We start from the raw sequence: 8243 nt of genomic DNA, 5'->3' as shown, positions 1-8243 counted from the left end.
TTGCTTCGCTTCCGTCTCTGTTCATACACCGGTATACTCCTGTTAGCACTGGTGTGCGTAACAAGAGGAACAAGAAACACGGCTTTTCCAACTCTGGACTCCTTCTAAACGAGTAAGCATAGGCACGTGATCTGATATTGATATTGAAAGTGTTGGTTACTGATTAATCCTGGGTGCATCAACGGAAGGTATGTTCCTTGATACTATAGTACCCGGTATTCCCAGAGGGTCTCCCTTTCTGGTAGTGACCAGGCCCAATGCTGCTTGGCTTTCAAGATCAGACGAGATCGGGCATGTCCAGCATGGTATGACTGTAGATACTTAGGCAGACATCCAACAGCGTATAGGAGTACCCAATTATATGAGAGAGTGTTTAAACAAAATTGAAATTTTTTTTTTTTGAGGCCGACAAGTGTGTCGATTCATCAATGCACTCGAGTGCTAGGGAAGATGGTTGCGGCTTACGAAGCCATTCCGTTTGGCAGGTTTCATGCCCGGATGTTTCAGTGGGATCTGCTGAACAAATGGTCCGGGTCTCACCTGCACATGCACCGGAAAATAAGTCTATCTTTCAAGGCCAGGATTTCTCTCCTGTGGTGGCTGCAAGGTTCTCACCTTCTAGAGGGACGCTGATTCGGAATCCAGAACTGGGTCCTGCTGACCACAGATGCAAGTCTCCGAGGCTGGGGCGCAGTCACGCAAGGGGGAAGTTTCCAGGGAAAGTGGTCAAGCCAGGAATCTTGTCTCCACATAAATGTTCTCGAGTTAAGAGCCATTTACAACGGCCTCCTGCAAGCGAAGAACCTCCTTCAGGGTCTCCCTGTCCTGATCCAGTCGGAAAACATAACTGCGGTGGCGTACGTAAACCGCCAAGGCGGAACAAGGAGCAGGGCAGCAATGGCGGAGGCCACAAGAATTCTTCACTGGGCGGAACAGCACGTGAGCGCTCTGTCAGCAGTCTTCCTCCCGGGCGTGGACAACTGGGAAGCAGACTTCCTCAGCAGACACGATCTCCATCCAGGAGAGTGGGCTCTTCATCAAGAGGTATTTGCAGAAGTGACAAGGCGTTGGGGAATTCCTCTGATAGACATGATGACGTCTCGCCTTAACAAGAAGCTTCCGAGGTATTGTTCCAGGTCAAGGGACCCCCAAGCCAGTGCAGTGGACGCCCTGGTAACTCCGTGGGTGTTTCAGTCGGTGTATGTGTTCCCTCCACTTCCTCTCATTCCAAGGGTGTTGAGGATTGTAAGACGAACAAGGGTTCAGTCAATACTCGTCGTTCCAGATTGGCCACAGTGGACCTGGTATCCGGATCTTCAGGAATTACTTGTAGAAGATCCTTGGCCGCTTCCTCTAAGAGAGAACCTGTTACTGCAGGGGCCCTGCGTGTTTCCGGACTTACAGTGACTGCGTTTGACGGCGTGGAAGTTGAACGCCAAATCCTAGCTCGGAAAGGTATTCCCGGGGAGGTCATCCCCACTCTCCTTAAAGCTAGGAAGGAGGTTACGGCAACACATTATCACCGTATTTGGAGAAAGTATGTGTCGTGGTGTGAAACCAAAGCAGCTCCTGCGGAGGAGTTTCACTTGGGTCGTTTCCTCCATTTTTTGCAGGCAGGCGTGGATGCAGGCCTGAAATTGGGTTCCATCAAGGTGCAGATTTCGGCTTTATCCATTTTATTTCAAAAATAATTGGCCGTCCTTCCCGAGGTTCAGACTTTCGTGAAGGAAGTACTGCATATCCATCCTCCATTTGTGCCACCCGTGGCACCGTGGGATCTTGACGTGTTGTTGCAGTTTCTTATGTCTCACTGGTTTGAACCTTTCCGTAAGGTTGAATTAAAGTTTCTCACTTGGAAAGTGGTCATGCTTTTGGCGTCTGCTAGACGTGTGTCCGAATTGGCGGCTTTGTCTCACAAGAGTCCATATTTGATTTTTCATGTGGATAGAGCGGAATTGAGGACTCGTCAGCAATTCCTGCCGAAGGTGGTTTCTTCGTTTCACATAAATCAGCCTATTGTGGTACCGGTGGCTACGGATGCTATGGCAGTCCCAAAGTCTCTTGATGTTGTAAGAGCTTTGAAAATTTATGTCGCCAGAACGGCTCTTACTAGGAAAACAGAGGCTCTGTTCATCCTGTATGCTTCCAACAAGATTGGGAATCCTGCTTCTAAGCAGACTATTGCACGCTGGATTTGTAATACGATTCAGCAAGCTCATTCTTCGGCTGGGTTGCCGTTGCCGAAGTCAGTATAGGCCCATTCTACCAGGAAGGTGGGCTCATCTTGGGCGACTGCCCGAGGGGTCTCGGCACTTCAACTTTGCCGAGCAGCTACATGGTCGGGTTCAAACACTTTTGCTAAGTTCTACAAGTTTGATACCCTGGCTGATGAGGACCTTATGGTTGCTCAATCGGTACTGCAGAGTCGTCCGCACTCTCCCGCCCGGTCTGGAACTTTGGTATAGACCCCATGGTCCTTTTGGAGTCCCCAGCATCCTCTAGGACGTAAGAGAAAATAGGATTTTAATACCTACCGGTAAATCCTTTTCTCCTAGTCCGTAGAGGATGCTGGGCGCCCATCCTAGTGCAGACAGTTCCTTGCAGTTGTATTGATACTGGTTATTTTCGGTTACACAAGGTTTGTGTATCGGTTGTATTCAGCTTGTTGCTGTTATTAGTTCATACTGTTATCTGGTTTCCTGCTGATCCAGTTGTACAGTGTGTTTATGGTGTGGGCTGGTATGTTTCGCCCTTAGTTTAACAAAAATCTTTTCCTCGAAATGTCCGTCTCTCCTGGGCACAGTTCCTATAACTGAGGTATGGGGGAGGGGCATAGAGGGAGGAGCCAGTTCACACCCAGTCAAAGTCTTTTTAGTGTGCCCATGTCTCCTGCGGATCCCGTCTATACCACATGGTCCTTTTGGAGTCCCCAGCATCCTCTACGGACTAGGAGAAAAGGATTTACCGGTAGGTATTAAAATCCTATTTTAGCCTTAGCAATGTGACCCGCGTCCAACATTTTGCCACTCAAACATAAAGTGTACCACTCATACTCTCCGCCATTATCTTACTTCCACTTTTATGTGGATTGCCTACCACTGTTAGTTTCTTTTGGTGTCATACTTCGTTTTGTATTAAACTGTAAAGATTCAAAATCTTTATAAGAAAACAAAGGTGCCCTCCTGAGTGATTGGCACCCTGCCCAAACAAAATACTAGAGTGAAAACTATTATAGTCAATGACCCTTGGACATTAATTTGTCAATCCTATTTTGTAACAGGATATCGACTGTTGATACGACAGTGAAAAATGAGTATCAAGAAAATTAGGGGTAAATGTAAGAACATACTGTAAGCGCACATTTCCACAAATGAGGCCCTATATGCCTCACATATCATATGCCAACAGGTATGAAAGCGCTACCGATTTGTTAAGGGACTTAACTCCTCCAGCTAGATCGGTGGCACCACAGGCTTACATGGCGGCAAAGCAGTAACAAAAGTTATCAACTTTAGAGGCATTTACCATTTCAGCTCTGTGTGGAGGCGGGACTTGGTGAGCCAATCAGAAAAGGGGGTGGGAAAATACAGACCACGTCAGACACGGAGCAAAGCTTAGTTCCCTGTGTGTCAGAGAATAATATGTGTTTCTCAGACACTCCGAGGTAAAGGTCAGTAGCCTGCTCACAGATGCTTAACTAGAGTTCATGACACCCAGGGCAAATAAAAAATATGGTGCCCCTTCATAACTGTTGTTAAAATACTGCCTGAATTCTTATATTGGTGCTCAAATACGCACACACTGGAAACACAAATTAGGGAAATACAGGAGCATGGCAATACATTAATATGGCATTGATGAATAGCACGTGAACACATACACTGTTGTGGAAGTTAATACTGCACTGAACGGCCGGGGGCCTGGGGTTGCCGTGCCTCCATAAGGATTAGATATTTTGACATTGTGCAATTAATTTTGTATGTTTTTATAACACTCCTGCCACCAGTGTCCATAGGCACCCATCCTACATAATAATAGGTTCAGGCTGCTCCTCACTTCTGTTATGTGCGCTGGTGGCCACTGGAGGCCGCCACACGGACCAAATTACTAATAGCTCAAAGTGACACTGCAGGGGGATGTTACAGCCTCCTAACCTGCTTCTGGTAATATTAATAATACTGATCTGAGTGTTTCACACTAGCTGCATACAGAGAGAGGGGGCTGGGGAGAAGAGATGGTGGAGGGTAGATGCAGATAGGGACTGGGGGAGCAAAAGAGGATAGGAGGGTTGGAGCAGATAGGGACTAGGGAGAGAGGGGGTAGGGGCAGATAGGGCTGGGGGAGAGAGAGAGGGGAGAGGGGTTGTGGCAGATAGGGGCTGGGGAGAGACTGGAGTGGCAGAGGCAGATAGGGACAGTGGAGAGATGTAGTTTTTTTCACTATAGTCACCTCTGTAGTGCCGCCGCCGGCCATTGGAGGATACCCAACGGAGCTCCATTTGGGACAAGGACACACACACACACCCTATGTACTGTACACTGCATCCCCCACCATATACTGCCCCTATATACACTGCACCCCTATCTTCTTCCATATTCTGGACCCCCACCATAAACTGCCCCTATATACACACTGCACCCCCCATACCCCTCCATATGGTGCCCCCTATATACAGGGCACCTCCTCCTCCATACACTGAGGATTCAGTTATATCAGGTATGGTTCCCAAAGACTGGCGTATAGCGGAAGTAGTGCCTATATTCAAAAAGGGAAGTAAAGCTGAACCAGGTAATTATAGACCAGTTAGTCTTACATCTATAGTGGGGAAAGTATTGGAAGGTATTCTAAGAGATAGTATTCAGAAGTTCCTTGAAACCAATAAGGTCATTAAAAGGAATCAACATGGGTTTATGAAGGACAGATCCTGTCAAACCAACTTACTTGGCTTTTATGAAACAGTAAGCGCAAACCTAGATCAGGGTAAAGACGTGGATGTAATCTTTTTAGACTTTGCCAAAGCGTTTGATACTGTACCACACATGAGACTTATATACAAGCTACAAGAATCAGGGCTAGGAAGCACAATATGCACTTGGGTCAAAAACTGGTTAGATAATAGGAAGCAGCGCGTTGTGGTTAATGGATATTTTTCAACTTGGACTGAAGTGCTAAGTGGTGTGCCGCAAGGCTCAGTATTAGGACCGCTATTGTTCAATATTTTCATTAACGACCTAACAGAAGGTCTAGAGAGCATGGTGTCAATTTTTGCAGATGGTACCAAATTGTGTAAGGCTATAAATACAGAGGAGGATGCCGAGTCTCTTCAGAACGACTTAGTTAAATTAGAAGCATGGGCAGCCAAATGGAGAATGCGCTTCAACACAGACAAGTGTAAGGTAATGCACTGTGGTAACTAGAACAAAAATTACACCTACCTACTAAATGGGGTAAAACTAGGGGATTCTGTACTGGAAAAGGACTTAGGTGTCCTCATAGATAGCAAGCTAAGCAGTAGTACCCAAAGTAGGACTGCAGCAAAGAAGGCTAATAAGATATTAGCATGCATAAAACGGGGTATTGATGCTAGGGACGAGAGTATTATACTCCCGTTATATAAATCACTAGTGAGGCCACACCTTGAATACTGTGTACAGTTCTGGGCACCGTACTACAAAAAGGATATCCTGGAGCTTGAAAAGGTACAAAGGAGGGCGACCAAACTAATTAAGGGCATGGAGACGATGGAATACAAGGAAAGGCTTGAAAGACTAGGCATGTTTACATTGGAAAAGCGGAGACTAAGAGGGGATATGATCAACATCTACAAATATATAAGGGGACAATACTCAGAGCTTGCGCGGGACCTGTTTTTGGTTAGATCAACACAGAGGACTCGTGGACACTCGCTCAGGTTAGAGGAGAGGAGATTCCGCACAATACGGCGTAAAGGCTTTTTCACGGTAAGGACAATACGTGTTTGGAATTCCCTGCCCGAGGGAGTTGTAATGGCGGAATCTGTCAACACCTTTAAGAATGGGTTAGATAAATTCCTATTGGATAAGGATATCCAGGGGTATGGTGCATAGTCATGCATTATAGTTACTATTTAGTCAAATCATCATGCAGAGGACACCACAAATAGGTTGAACTCGATGGACAATTGTCTTTTTTCAACCTCAGATACTATGTTACTATGTTACTATGTTACTTGCATACTCTATATACCGCATACATTGCACCCCCTCCTTCATATACTATGCTACAACCTACCTGCCATCCTGGGAGTCTGCAACAAGTAGCAGCAGTTACCAGGAAATCGGTGCAGGAACCACCAGACGGTCCAGCAGCACTTAGAGCGGAGACACCGGGGACATGTGTGGCCACTTACCGATGGGGGAGAAGGTGAATCAGTCCGGTAGGAAGGGATGAGACCCTGTGTCGATTGAGCAGTGTGTGCGGTGCCCGGGAGGAGGAGGGGTAGGTGCTTGGGCTGCAGATGATTCGAGTGAGGAGGGGTATCCGGACTATAGATCTACACTATAGGTCTACAGTCAATAGGTCTACCACTAATGGTAGACATGCATTAGGCCAGGGATGGGGAACCTTCGGCCCCCCAGCTGTTGTTGAACTACATATCCCAGCATGCCCTGCAACACTTTTAGCATGGCCAAATAGCAAAACTGTAGTAGGCATGCTGGTATGTGTAGTTCAACAACAGCTGGAGGGCCGAAGGTTCCCCATCCCTGCATTAGGCCCAGAGGGTCAAAAGGTTGACATGTAAAAGGTCGACAAGATCAAAAGGTCGACAAGACAGTGGCTGACACACACATGGTAGACACAAGTTTTATTTTTTGTTTAATTTTTTTCAACTTTTTCATACTTTACCATCCACGTGGACTACAATTAGAAATAGTAACCCGTGCCCGAAGCACGGCGAGCGAACGCAGTACACTAATGGGGCTTGTTTGTGGCAGAAAAGTGACAAACCCCCCCCCCCCAAAAAAAAAAATGTTTTTAACAAATTGTGTCTACCTTTTTTGTGTTGACTATTTCCATGTCGACTTATTCTATGTCGACCTTTTGACCCTGTTGACCTAATGCAGGTCTGCCATTAGTGGTAGACCTATTGACTGTAGACCTTTTTAGTGTAGATCTAATAATCCACGCCCCTAAGGAGGAGGCAGATAACCGACTCAGCTGCTTTATATATACTGCACGCCGCTGGAGGGCCTTGGGGTCTAATTCAGATCTGATCGCTGGGCTGCTAATTTTGCTGTCCTGCGATCAGATAGTCGCCGCCTACAGGGGGAGTGTATATTCGCCGTGCGATTCCATGTGTATGCCGAGCTGCAAAAATCCACTGTGTGCAGTCTCTGTGCAGCCCAGGACCTACTCTTCCAGTGCCATTAAAGCAGGATGCTGACGTCAGACACCCTCCCTGAAAACGCCTGGAAACGCCTGCATTTTTCAGGGACACTCCCAATAAACGCTCCGTTGCCACCCACAAACGGCCTCTTTCTGTCAATCACCTTGCGAACGTTGTGCGGTCGGATTTTTCGCACCATCCCGACGCTGACCGTTGTTGTTGTCCGACGAGAATGCGCATTGCGGTGCATACACATGCGCTGTTATGACCTGAAACCGCACAGCAGCGATCAGATCTGAATTACCCCCTGGATCCTGTGCTTGCCACTCCTACACCCCGCACAGGCCATGCACAGACCCTTCGGCCAGATGCTGGTGGCTATTGGTGTCCTCTACCCCCAGACTGTCCGGGAGCTGTGCGTGGACTGGTGAGCTTACACATGCCAGTATGCTCGGCAGCTCCTCTGTGAGTAGCAACCGCCAGAGGCACCGAGAGGGGGGGGCGGGTACTCTTTACCCGGGCCCCGTTGCCCCCTTTCTCATCGAAGACAGACAGACAGGAGAGAGAGAACTGCTAAGAGCTGTGTGCTGAGGAGAGAGGCTGTCACAGTGGCAGCCTGTCCTCTATCTCTCCCTGCATGGGTGGAGGAGTGAGCGATCGCATCCTGCATCCCACTGCTTTACACACAAGTACCCCCCAGAATTGAATTGATACCAATGATAGAGGGGGAGATGTACTAAGCCTTGGAGAGTGAAAAGGGGTCTATTCATGAAGCAGTGAAAAGAGTGGAGAAGTGATCCAGTGGAGAAGTTGCCCATGGCAACCAATCAGCTGCGCTGTATCATTTTATAGTATGCGAATTATAAATGTTACATCA

General features: G+C 47.5%; 1 pseudogene; it reads right to left on the bottom strand.

The window, feature by feature from the left end:
- Positions 1-200: 200 nt before the first annotated feature.
- On the bottom strand, positions 201-319 carry LOC134937110 (5S ribosomal RNA; annotated as a pseudogene).
- Positions 320-8243: the final 7924 nt, after the last annotated feature.

The sequence above is a fragment of the Pseudophryne corroboree genome, chromosome 6 (genome assembly GCF_028390025.1).
Source record: "Pseudophryne corroboree isolate aPseCor3 chromosome 6, aPseCor3.hap2, whole genome shotgun sequence".
NCBI lineage: Eukaryota > Metazoa > Chordata > Amphibia > Anura > Myobatrachidae > Pseudophryne > Pseudophryne corroboree.
This window is presented reverse-complemented; position numbering and strand designations above follow the sequence as displayed.